This window comes from Leucopleurus acutus (assembly GCF_964270905.1).
Source record: "Leucopleurus acutus genome assembly, chromosome: 10".
NCBI lineage: Eukaryota > Metazoa > Chordata > Mammalia > Artiodactyla > Delphinidae > Leucopleurus > Leucopleurus acutus.
The window spans coordinates 66,438,672-66,451,984 of record NC_139153.1 but is presented as its reverse complement, the minus strand read 5'-3'; the positions used below and the strand labels follow the sequence as shown (position 1 = coordinate 66,451,984).

Below are 13,313 nucleotides of genomic sequence, written 5' to 3'. Positions count from 1 at the left end.
TGCCAGATGGGCCAATGGATTATAATGTCACAAAGTATGAAAAGTTTGTTGATAAGATTTCAGACTCCACATTCCAACTAACCTTTAAGAAACTACCACTCATCCAGTTTTGGTATAGTAACAAAGAAAAATATCCACAATTATCTGCAAAAGCTACTAAAATATCCCTCTCCTTCTCAATTACATAGCTGTGTGCAGCCAGATTTTCTTCATATCCTTCAGCTAAAACAATGTACTTAAAGAGACTGAACACAGGGCTTCCCTGGTGGCGCAGTGGTTGAGAGTCCGCTTGCCGATGCAGGGGACACGGGTTCGTGCCCCAGTCTGGGAAGATCCCACATGCCGCGGAGCGGCTGGGCCCGTGAGCCATGGCCGCTGAGCCTGCGCGTCCAGAGCCTGTGCTCCGCAACGGGAGAGGCCACGACAGTGAGAGGCCCATGTACCGCAAAAAAAAAAAAAAAAAAAAAAAGAGAGACTGAACACAGAAACAGTTATGAGAATCCAGTTCTCTTCTATTAAACCAGACATTAGCAAAAATGTAAAACAATGTCACTCCTCTCAACATTTTTGTTTTGGAAAATAGCTATTTTTCATTAAAAATGTCATTTATGATAAATGTAATGGATTTATTATTATATCAAATGAATTCATAAATTTGTAATTTTTAAAACTGCCTCAGTTTTAATTTCTAATACAGTAAACAAAAGTTCTTGAGGTCCTTAACAATTTTATTGTTTAATAGTTTTTTTAAACAAATTTATTTATTTATTTATTTTTGGCTGCGTTGGGTCTTCGTTGCTGCGTGCGGGCTTTGTCTACTTGCGGTGAGTGGGGGTTACTCTTTGTTGCGGTGAGTGGGCTTCTCATTGCAGTGGCTTCTCTTGTTGCAGAACATGGGCTTTAGGCGTGCGGGCTCAGTAGTTGTGGCTCTCGGGCTCTAGAGCACAGGCTCAGTAGTTGTGGCACACCCGCTTTGCTGCTCCGTGGCATGTGGCATCTTCCCGGACCAGGGCTTGAACCCGTGTCCCCTGCATTGGCAGGCGGATGCTTAACCACTGTGCCTCGAGGGAAGCCCCCTTAACAGTTTTTAAGAGCATAAAGTTGACTTCAAAATAAACGAGCTTTCTTTCAAGGTGGCCAATCTGACACCCAGTTTCTTCAGGAACAAAGCCAATCCTCAGGGATGACTTGCTCCTATAAATGAGTATCCTTGTACAGCACCATGCTTTTAGTACCCACTGAGTCTCTAATGTCTAAAAAATCTTTCTGTGCATATATCTTCTCTCACCAACTAGGTTTCACTCACTTGGGCCATGGGGACAGCCAAGGACTACGTCTGAAACCATCTGTCACAGCACCTGGCCCACAAAAGTGCCTCAGATGGGAAAGACTAAGATGACAACACCAGTTTTTTGAGATTAACACTGAAAAAATCTGATAAAGCTATAGCCTCATCTTTGCCAGTGGAAACTAAGAAAGAAAACTTCTAGCTGGGGCTGGGAGCTCAAAGCTAAGGGACGAACAGAACAACCGACCCTGGACATGGACAATAGGTGCCACTGTGGCTAGCTGCTGCTCAAACAAACAAAGCGAATCGAGTCAGTGCAGCAGCTCTCCCTACTCAGGGAGAGCTTCTCTCTCGTCTCCTCTCAGAGAACCTCAGAAGCCTCCCAAACCCTCCTTCTTCCGCCTTCACATTTCCTTCAGAGGAAAGAACTTGGTATGGGTTTCAGAACCGGAGGGGCCCCCGCCTCAGGCCTTCCTGCAAGATCCACAAACAACCTGACCCCTGCAGACTGACAGACACATGGGCTCAGCACCCTGTTTGGCAACAGGAAAACTCACGGGGTGTTAAAGGCAGAGAAAGGGAAGTGAAGCCCATAAACAGCTAGTAGAACCACTGAGCTTCAGAGACTAAAACAAATCAGAGAGGAGCCCCACGTTTCCCCTGGCCCCCAGCAGGGACCCCACCATGGCCTGGCTTCCCAGATAGTTGGGACAACGAACATCAAATTCCCTGAAGCTCCCCTTCCGAGAGTTTACAAAACCTGCCAGGCATCCTGAGAGCAAACAGGGAAACAGCAATGCAAAGCACAGAGCATCGTTCTGACTCTCATGAGGACCCGACATCCCAGCAGAGATGGAAGAAACAATTCCGTGTATCATGCCCAGCACTCTCTCATACATGCCAGCAAACTACAGACTCATGAGACAGGGATAGAATCTGGTTTTTCACTGTCATCATTTTCCAAGGGCCTAGTAATGTACCTGGCACATAGCAGGCACCCAAAAACATTTGTTATTTAAATGAAAGAAAAAGATGGACACTATCTTTGTGGCCTGGCACCCAAATAATATGGGCAGAGAAGAAAGTTTGTACATTTCTTTCTTTATTTTTTATTTTTTTTTATTTTGCGGTACGCGGGCCTCTCACTGCTGTGGCCTCTCCTGCTGTGGAGCACAGGCTCCGGACGCGCAGGCTCAGCGGCCATGGCTCACAGGCCCAGCCACTCCGCGGCATGTGGGATCTTCCCGGACCGGGGCACGAACCCGTGTCCCCTGCATCGGCAGGTGGACTCTCAACCACTGCGCCACCAGGGAAGCCCCTGTACATTTATTCATTCAACAAATACTTAGCATCTCCTCTGTGCCAGACATTGTCCTAGACACAACAGGAAACAAAATAAGTCCCCGCCCTTATGGAGTCTATGTTTCAGTGGGTGTAAAGGTGAAAATCTTAATGCTCCTCAAAAAAAACCACATAAGCCATAGAATCAATAATTATTTAATAAGTTCCCACTATGTGCAAGTACCAGATGCAGTGACAGGCTCCTGGGATCTGGGACTCAGCGCTAGTGAAACCATTTCATCTGAGATGTGTCCGTCAGTTGTCAGAGGCCCCTGCGTAAGGAAAATGGGATTACCTCTTTGGTGCATCTGTCCTCATCTGTCGGTGAACAGAAGCCACTGCGTGAGTACCACGTGCATACCCCAAAACACCATGCAACGCTGCAGGATAGAAAGAAAGCCAACGTCTTTAGCTGAGAGGCACCAGGGGTCAGAAAAGCAGCTCTGATACATTATAATTAAACATCAGGGCTCAGAGAGTGCTCCTAAGGCAAGCTGGCTCCTCCTCTGTCCCTCACCCCCGCCCCCCCCACCGCCTCAGATGTTGTGATTCTGAGCCTGAGTCAGCAAATATTTCCCAACCCTGGAAGTAGTCTGCTTACTTCCAAGTAAGCAGACACCGGCTTTGCTGAATTCTATCAGCGTGGGGCAGGAAGAGCTGGCAAGGTGAAGAAGAAGCCGGAGCCCAACACCCCCCCACAGGTGGCAGCTCCTAAATGCAGACGCCCTGAGTCATGCTTGATTCCTTGACCAAAGCCCAGTAGAGACGGCACTGGAGTCACACCCTAATCACCAGCCTCTGAGCTGTGAAGGCCAAGAACCATACGCCAAGGAAGAAGACCCACATATCTGAAACCTGATACAAGGGGCCATTTCCTCCCTGCCAGGCTCAAGCAAGTGCCTAGCTCTCCTGACACCACAGAGCTCAGCTGCAAGTGGCTCCTCGCTCTGGATCCAAAGGCACAGAGGAGGGCCTGTAGTTTAGCTTCCCAGTCCGCAGGTAACACCCTAGGAGGTGGGCCTCTGTATTTGGTGACAGACTACAGCTGAAGCCTTTAGAAGCGACAGGGCCAGCCCCTCCGGAGAGAAGCTGCGCCATCCCAGGACATGCCAGGAGCCATGGGCCCTAAGGACAGCTTGCACAACAGCCAGGACATCTGCATTCTATCCAAAGAAGAGGCCTACCAGCTTCCCAGGCCAGTGCCCGACAATGGCTGTCCTCTCACCAGGCCCTGGGGGATGGGGTCTGAGGGACCACAGGTGAGGCTGGAAGGCTGAGTGAGGGCAATTCTTCCTGAGTGGGTGGAGGCACACACCAAAGGAGGAGGAAAGCAAGGAGAAAGGCAGCCAAACAAACGAGCGGTTCGTTAAACTAAGGACTTAATGGGCTACACCATCTGTAGGATAATGTCAGGGGCCTGTCTGCCCACCCCTTTGAAAAAGAGAGGCAGGCTGACCCAAGCTCTGCCAACGTCACCGAATGGGCACTTGGTAATTGATGATCATGACTACCCACGCGGAAGATGACGCGGTGGACAAACTGCAAGAAGCTATCTGGCCAGAGCTTCTGGTGCACAAGCTGCTCCCCAAGGCCTGGGCCTGACGTCCTCTCAAGCCCTTCTCACCTGCTGCCTCAGTAGAGAGCGCTATCAATGGGTAAGCAGACAGAGGAGTAGCAAACGGCTCCAGTCAGGTAAAGTCCTGGGGAGCCACAGGCTGGACTAAATCACCACCAAATACACAACCCCAACTTCATCAGAATGCCCATTAAAGCCCCAAAGGGATGTTTTCCATTGGAACAATAGGTCCAGTCTGCCCTATTCCCCCCACCGCCCAAGTGCTGCTTAGGAGAGGGCTCAAAGGTTAGTGGAGAGGGCACTGGCTCAGCCATCCACGACCCTACTCCTTTCACAGAAAACGGTCTGTGCACAAGAGGGTTCCAAAACTTTAAAGTCTGGTCTGGTTGTTTCAGTTGGCTCTCCACCACAGTTCCTGAAGGCTGCCAATTCTGTGTCCAATTCTGGCTCAAAGACAGAGAGCACGATCCTCAAAAGAGGAGACCTAGAAACCTGGAGCCCGGTGAAACAACAGGCCTTCATTTCTGAACTGAGAGTGGGTCACGCTTTCAGAATCCTCCAAAATCAGATTGGGCAGAAATATAGGATATGTTATTTCCTGAAGATCTCTCTAGGGGACCAACGCCAAATAAAGGAGTTCAAATTGAACGCATCTGTAAAGAACTTTCAGTCTGGCAAGAAGGTTAAAGATCCAGAAGCACCGTGAAGGTGGTGGGTTCTCTAGCCACAAAGAGGATGATCTCTGTGACTGGAAGCAACTCAAGTTCCTGACACCATCTTCCTAATGCAGCCCCACAACCTGTCCAGGCAGATACTGACTGGCTACGCCTGGGCAAAGGGAACAGGACTTCAGTGTCAGCCTCTCTCTCTTAGAGCCACAGGAAATGAAGCTCCCAAGGAAAACAGAGGGAGAAGAACCTTCAAGAGAACCTGCTCAGTTATCGACATCAGAAGCCCCAGACACATTCAGAGATGTGTGAGGGAAAAATCAGCAGGTGGTTCGAGTCACCAATAACTAAAAGGGACAGCTACCTGCCAGCCCCAGGGCTATCAGGCTGGCAATCTATTTAAAAACTCAAACAGGAAAAAAAATGTTCTGGAGCCAGTACAGAGGAAAAGGTTGAGGACCACAGGCATTCTCTGGGGCATAGATTCTGGAGACTTCTCTTAGCTCTCTGAGATAGGGCATAGGGTAGAGGGTGGGAATCAGGGCAGAGATAGGCTGAGGTATCATGGTTTAAAGGTGTACAGTATATCCAGAGTGTAAAGCCACAAAGCCCTGTTTCCTGGAAGGGGAAAAGAGTTGGATGAGGCCTCCAGCTATCCCTGGCATACACCCAATTCAGCGGCTGGTCTCTCCTCAAAGGTTCCTGGAAGTCAACAGACCCATAAAGGGGAAGTACGAAAGCTGAGATTGGAAGAATGGTCTACAAATTGGACATTATCCCTGATGCAACACCCCAGTAAATTCTCCCACACAAACATTACCTGCTATTTACCTCAGACATTCAGCGCCTTACTTCAATCAGGGGCTGAACACCCACAGGCCCACTCCACAGGTATCTCAACTGCGGGTCATGGGAAAGCAAAGTAGTGTCTGCAGCTAATGCTTCTCCCAGAAGCAAAGGCAAGGAACTGGGAAGGAAGGGGAGGTGGATGACAGGAATGCAGAGGGCATGACTGATTGGAAAGAAATCAGAGAGTGGGGCAAAAACAGGGCTTCTGGGGGGAACCTGGGTAGGAGGGGCTTAGGTAGACAGGGATTGCAGGCACGGGCTGAAAAAGCCCGGTAACACCGAGAGGAAGATGGTGGGGAGGGGTGATACTGAGAGGGGCCAGGCAACGCGGGAGGGAGAGAACAGGGATGGGAAAAGAGAGAGAAGACACAGGTCAAGGTTGGGAGGACGAAGACAGGAGACAAGGATAACGAGGGGGACAGAGAAGATCTCCAAGGAGACCCTGGGTAGAGAGGGCAATGAATTTGAGGACACCAGAGAAGATATGAAAGAAGAGATCAGAGACAAGGGTGGGTAGTGGGAGAGGACCTAGAGCCTGGGATGGGGCTCTCAGAACACAGAAGTGGGAGGAGACGGAGACACGAGGCCCAAAAGGGGGCACAGAGTCTGGGGGTTGGGGGGAGGCCTGTGGTTCGGGCTCAAATATTGATAGGCGTCCAAAGGCTGGGGAAGCAGGAGAAGCGGGGCGGGGTGCCAGGAGAGCAACGGACGACCGCGACCCGCCCGGGCCAGAGCGACAGGAAGCGGCAGCCGCTCGGTCAGCCGACCCCTGCGACTCTCCCCACTCCACTCCCCACCGGGCCTTCCGCCCCAGCCGCGTTGCCCGCCTCAGCCCGGGCCCGCTGCTTCCCTCCGCTGCTTGCCTACCCGCTTCCCCGGACCCGGACTGACCTGTTCTGGCTGCCCTCCGCGCCACCGCCGCCGTCCCGCAGGCTCCGTAGGATCCTTCGGCTCCTGCCAAAACTTTTCCCATTAATGCCCAGATCCGCGGCGGCCGCGGCGGCCGCGGCGTCACACGCTGCGCCGCCTGGCCCCGCCCCACAAGAGTGACGTCACCGCGCAGCCCCTCCCCTCCCCTCTCCACGCCCCCTTCCGCCCCGGCCGCGGCCAATCACCGCGCCTCCTAGAGTCGCCCCTGATTCTGCCACTCCGCCCACCAGCACGCTGCCCCGGGCCCGCCTGCAGCGTCCTCTGGTGCGGGACGAGGGCGCAGCAGCTCAAGGAGGAGCTGGGGAGGAAGCTCCAGGGCCCGTAAAGCCAGTCTGGCAAGTATCACAAAAGAGAATTTAAAGCTGGAAGGGAACTTAGAGATCATCTCGTACAGTCTCCTCAAACTTCCAGTGAAGACACTGTCCCAGAAAAGGTGCGTGACTTGCAGTGAGAAGCAATGCTGAGGTTAGAACCTGGATATCCAAATTCCACTGGAAAAGACTGTGCTCCCTGTAATTTTCACAAAAGGGCCTTGCTCCCTCAAGAGGCTTCTGCAACTAGAAATTTATGGTTCTGGATTTGTTACCTATCTTCCTATTTATCTAATACACTTGCCCACCTGAATGGGGAGCACCCTCCTTACTATTGTAGAAAATTCTGTTCTCGCTTCTTAACCCAGGTCTTTAGGACCTGGAGGAGACGTGTTATTCCAACCTTCAGATATAACATAAAAAGGTACCCAGCAGCTGGAGGGCAGTATGGGAGAAGAAGATGGGTTTGCCATCTGGCAATGAACAAAACTTGATCAATGGGTATTGGTGTATGATCAATGGGTAACTTCCTCCTTTCCATCACCTTTAAAATAAAGATTACCTCTCCCCCTCTCCTACACTCCTAGATATCTGGATAGTAGAACTACGAGTGCTTTTTTTTTTTTTCTGCTTTTTTTTCTACTTTTTGAAATGAATGTGCAGTACTTTTTTTTTTTTTGCTGCAGCATGTGCGGATCTTAATTCCCCTACCAGGGACCATAACCCCTGCAGTGGCAGAGTCCTAACCACTGGACCGACAGGGAATTCCCGGCGCAGTACTTTTGTAATTCAGATGTCAACCTGCTTGCCTTTGAGATGGAAGAAAAAATGGGTTGTGGAAGTCAAAGCCATCCCTAAGATTTCTGCAAATTTCTCAGGGATTTATATTCTCCTAAATCTCTCTGCCTCCAGGCTCCAGCTTCTGCCAGGCTGTCGCAGTAACACAGTTCAGAAATGTAGAGATGAAACTCAGCCCTTCCTGAGGACTGCCCACACTTCTTCCCACACAAAACATTCATGGGTATAGATGTTATGATGCTCTGGGCCCTGGGGAAGGGTCACGTGATGCATTGCAAACAGTTTAAACTCACACAGCTGACATTTTTTTAAAGTCCTTTCTGCACTGGCGGCGTTGAGGTTTTCTGACTGGCTGTTCACTCCTTAGAGCCTGGTCTTTTCCCAAATTACTACCTCTCCTCCCTGCCCCACCATTCTCTACTCTATCCCATTCTCTCCAGAGAGAAAACAAATCCTTCCCGCTTTCCAGGCACATCTCTTCATTGCTAGAGTTCCTGCCAACACTCATGCCCTAGAGATTTCACTTTCTCCTCCCTAAAAGCCTCATTTCCCCTAATAAAGACAGCTCCTTCCCTAAAAGAAATTCTGGGAGCACTGTTAAAATACTACATTTTTCAGCTCATTTCATTTTCATATTAAACGGATATATAAAAATATGTACATATATTTTATTTTATTTTTTATTTTTATTTTTGCGGTACGCGGGCCTCTCACTGCTGCGGCCTCTCCCGTTGCGGAGCACAGGCTCTGGACGCGCAGGCTCAGCGGCCATGGCTCACGGGCCTAGCCGCTCCGCGGCATGTGGGATCTTCCCGGACCGGGCACGAACCCGTGTCCCCTGCATCGGCAGCCGGACTCCCAACCACTGCGCCACCAGGGAAGCCCTATACATATATTTTAAACTTAAATCAGTTAGTTTCTGTTACTTGAATCTAAAACAGACTAACACAGCTTCCCCAAATCTTCATTTTGACTAGATTTGCCCACAGGCACAGCTCACAGTGGGAAAAGTTGGTCCCTGCCAAGCCTCTGCAACCCTTTTCAGACCAGCCAGAGAGCTCAGCTACCAAAACCTGCTCGGATACCCAATTACAATGTAACTGAACAATAACTTACAGTGTGGAATAAGGCTAGACCAGCTTTGAATTAGATCCGGTCTCCTCCACAGCCATTTCAAGCTCCAGCCAGCAGGTGGAGGCCTCCTTAGCCTCCTGAGAACGGCCTCCTCAGCGTTCCTCTTCCTCCCCCTCTCACCTACAGCAGGGGCCAGAGAGGCAACTTTCAGCTGGCACCTCTTTGGCCTGGATAGACACTGGTCTTGAGGAAGAGGCGCCTTGCATATCCTGGCAACAGTTTGCAACAAACCACTTGCGTTCCAGCCAGTTGCCCAACCCCCCCAACCCTCAGGGGTGACCTGGGGCCACAGTGGCTGTATTTTCCACATGGCCCCCAGAGCTTATAGGTATCTCTGAAGGCATCAGAGATTGGATACACTCTCCACTCCTTTGTCTAGGATGTTTGTAAGGACAAAGGAGTTCTTTTCTAACCCTGGAATTAAAAGACTGCAGGGCTTCCCTGGTGGTGTAGTGGTTGAGAGTCCACCTGCCGATGCAGGGGACGCGGGTTTGTGTCCCGATCCGGGAAGATCCCACATGCTGTGGAGCAGCTGGGCCCATGAGCCATGGCCACTGAGCCTGCGCGTCCAGAGCCTGTGCTCCGCAACGGGAGAGGCCATAGCAGTGAGAGGCCCGCGTACCGCAAAAAAAAAAAAAAAAAAAAAAAAAGGACGGCAAAATATCTTCTTCTGCACCCGATAATGTCCCACCAGACCGACAGCTTCTCATGCCAGTCCTGATGTGGATCCAGGGTGAGCTTCCTTTCACTGTCACACTGCAACCAGCAACACCTCCTGTGTCCCATCATAGAATGTTAAAAAGCCTGGAATGGACGCCATTTACAGATGAGGAAACCAAGACTTAGGAATTGGCTTGCCACCTCAAGTTTAAACACTACCTGGCTTCCAAGAATGTCTCTAATCAGGCCTCATTCTACCTCATAGTTAGTAGTCCTCAAAATTTTTGCCCCGCTACCCCTAAAAGAATATATAAGAACTAATGCAGCTCCTTGTACATTTTTAAGGTGACATCTAATATGTTTCATATTAGTTTAAAACTTAGTAGTTGCAGAGTATGGATGTAATTTCTACTATTTTATAAACATTAATATTTTAATATAAAACTACTATATTACCCTTTTAAATGTATTGACTAAGACTCAGAACCCATAGCGATTTGATGTTCACCATCATCCATCTTAAAAATACATGAACAGGGCTTCCCTGGTGGCGCAGTGGTTAAGAATCCACCTGCCAATGCAGGGGACACGGGTGTGAGCCCTGGTCTGGGAAGATCCCACGTGCCGCGGAGCAGCTAAGCCCGAGCACCACAACTACTGAGCCTGCGTGCTGCAACTACTGAAGCCCACATGCCTAGAGCCTGTGCTCCGCAACAAGAGAAGACACCGCAATGAGAAGCCCACGCACCGCAACAAACACTAGCCCCTGCTCACCGCAGCTAGAGAAACCCCACGGACAGCAACGAAGACCCAGTGCAGCCAAAGATAAATAAATAAAAATAAATAAATAAATGTATTTAAAAAATACATGAACAAATAGATAAACCTACTGTATAGCACAGGGAACTATATTCAATATCTTGTAATAACCTATAATGGAAAATAATCTGAAAAAGAATATATATAACTGAATCACTTTGCTGTACACCTGAAAGTAATACAACATTGTAAATTAATTATACTTCATTTTTAAAAAAATTTTTATTTATTTTTGGCTGCGTTGGGTCTTCGTTGCTGCGCGCGGACTTTCTCTAGTTGCGGTGAGCGGGGGCTACGCTTCCTTGTGGTGTGTGGGCTTCTCATTGCGGTGCCTTCTCTTGTCACGGAGCACGGGCTCTAGGCACGTGGGCGCTCATGGGCTCTAGAGCACAGGCTGAGTAGTTGTGGTGCACGGGCTTAGTTGCTCCGCGGCATGTGGGATCTTCTCGGACCAGGGCTCGCACCTGTGACCCTGCATTGGCAGGCAGATTCTTAACCACTGAGCCACCAGCGAAGCCTCTCCTTCCAAGTTTTGAAAGCAAAGATTTGGAAACCTGCTGACTTGAAAACGAAAGGAATTTTTTGTCTGACTTTTGAGCCATTCACTTTCTCAGCACCCACAGTCCTACACTAGCATTTCAAATCGTTGCTATGTTTAGTGTTTCAGGAATTTGACCCCTCTGGATTGTCCACTCCTAAAAGATACTGGATGGGTGAGTGGTGAACCTTGCTTGCCACTGCAAGTAGAGGAGGTGGAACTGTGAAGGAAGAAAGCAGCTTTGGTAAAGAGAACACTTGGAAGTTGAGGATCTGTGAATTGATTTTCTTAAAACTCCTCATACCTTAGAGATACCCCACTCCAATTAGAGAACCCTTGATGTTCCCATTCAATATCCAGAATCCAGACTTCTTGTGCCCATAAATGTGCTATGCTTCTTTCTATCAATACTTGCATTGTTCCCATGTTCTCTACTCTCCTTCCTTTTTAATAAGGGAATTCCCTGTCGGTCCAGTAATTTGGACTCAGTGCTATCCCTGCCAGGGCCCCGAGTTCAATCCCTGGTTGGGGAACTAGGATCCTGTAAGCCGTATGGCCAAAAAAAAAGTTTTTAAGGGCCTATGAAATCCCACCTCACACCTAACACTTCGTTTTTTCTGAATTCCTACCACACTTAGAATTTGAACCTTACTTTCCATCCCTGAAATATGCATCATGTTATCCTGGCAGCTTCATGACACTTTAAAATAGACTGTAGTGAAGTTCATTGCAATAGAGTTTGGTGTACTTGCAAAAGACATGAATTTTGATACCAGATAACATATAAGCTCCAGGAGGGCAGGGATTCTGTTCATTTTGTTCTGTGCCATATAGCCAGCACCTAGCCCCATACCTGGCTTATAATAAAAGCTTAATAAATAATTTGTTAAATAGGACTTCCCTGGGGGTCCAGTTGTTAAGACTCCCTGCTTCCACTTTGGGCACGGGTTTAATCTCTGGTCAGGGAAATAGGATCCACATACTGTGCAGCCAAAAAAAAAAAAAAATTTGTTGAATAAAGGAATGGTATTGAGTGGGAATCTCAACTACTTCATCACTTTTAAGCTGGGTGACACCCAGTCATTCATATTAGAATTTATTCAGTCATGAATTCATTCAACAAACATTTGCTGCATGCCTACTAAGAGCAGAGCATTGTTCTAGGCACCGGGGACGTAAGTTGAAGAAAATATGTCCCTGCCCTCAAGGATCTCAAGCATCTAGTTATGGAGGCTGTTACATGAAGTAAGATGGAAAGAACAGCCAGTGTGCAGGCTCAGAAGAAGAAAAAGGAGGGAGCTGCTAGTAGATCTATAAAGCAGAGGCATAGGAGGCTCTCCTGGGCTAGATCATCAAGGGCCTTGTATGCCCCATATGGGAATGTGAACTTGACTATCCAGGGTACCACTGAGAGACTGGAAAGTGGAAAGAGTCAAGGATAGATATGCATTTTAGAAAGCCTATCCAGGGACTTTCCTGGTGGTCCAGTGGTTAAGACTCTGCTCTCTCAATGCAGCAGGGCCCGGGTTTGATCCTTCATGCCAAACTAAAAGATCCTGCATGCTGCAACTGAAGATCTCTCATGGCCCAGCGAAGATCCTGAGTGCCACAACTAAGACCCAGAGCCAAATAAATAAATATTAAAAAAAAAAAAAAAAAAAGCCTATCTAGGGCTTCCCTGGTGGTGCAGTTGTTGAGAGTCCACCTGCCGATGCAGGGGACATGGGTTCATGTCCCGGTCCGGGAAGATCCCACATGCCACGGAGCAGCTGGGGCCGTGAGCCATGGCCGCTGAGCCTGCGCGTCTGGAGCCTGTGCTCTGCAACGGGAGAGGCCACAATAGTGAGAGGCCCGCGTACCGCAAAAAAAAAAAAAAAAAAAAAAAGCCTATCCAGGCAGCTGTGGGGAGAAGGGTTAACAAGGAGACTTGGTTACTGCTCTAGTCCAATTGGGAGGTGACAAGGGCCAGAGTAAGGCAGTAGCCATGAGACATGGCCCCAAGGGGGTGGATTTGAGAGTGACCAAGAAAATCCAATCCGTTGGAGTTGGAGACTGATTAGTTATGGGGCAAGATGGAGAAGGAGTCAAAGGTGAGCATGCAGGTGGAGGATAAAATTTTGGCAGGAGCCATGGGGATAGAGATGGAGCAGTAGATATGAGAGCATGAAGGAGAGAGAATCTACTGGATTTAATGATGGGTTTTTCATGAGGGGGATGGCAGGGAGGGAGCAAGTCATCCTAGATTCCCAGATCTCTGTCTTAGGTAACAAGGTAGGTAAGTCAGACAATATGGGAAGAGAAGCAAGTTTGAAACGCTTTGGGCAAGTTACCTGACTTCTCTGAGCCTCAATTTCCACACATGTAAAATGAGAATAATAATATCCACCTCTCAGCATTGCCA

At 49.0% G+C, this 13,313-nt stretch overlaps 1 protein-coding gene across 1 annotated transcript in view; it reads right to left on the bottom strand.

Moving 5' to 3' along the window:
* The window catches only part of PPARD (peroxisome proliferator activated receptor delta), a 75,160-nt gene extending 68,482 nt beyond the window's left edge, over window positions 1-6,678 (bottom strand). The window contains exons 1-2 of the mRNA XM_082847820.1: window positions 6,614-6,678; window positions 2,925-3,009 (exon numbers count right to left, since the gene is read on the bottom strand). The gene's annotated coding sequence lies outside the window, so the exon portion shown is untranslated. The remainder of the gene's footprint in view (window positions 1-2,924; window positions 3,010-6,613) is intronic.
* Between the last annotated feature and the right edge of the window lie 6,635 nt (window positions 6,679-13,313).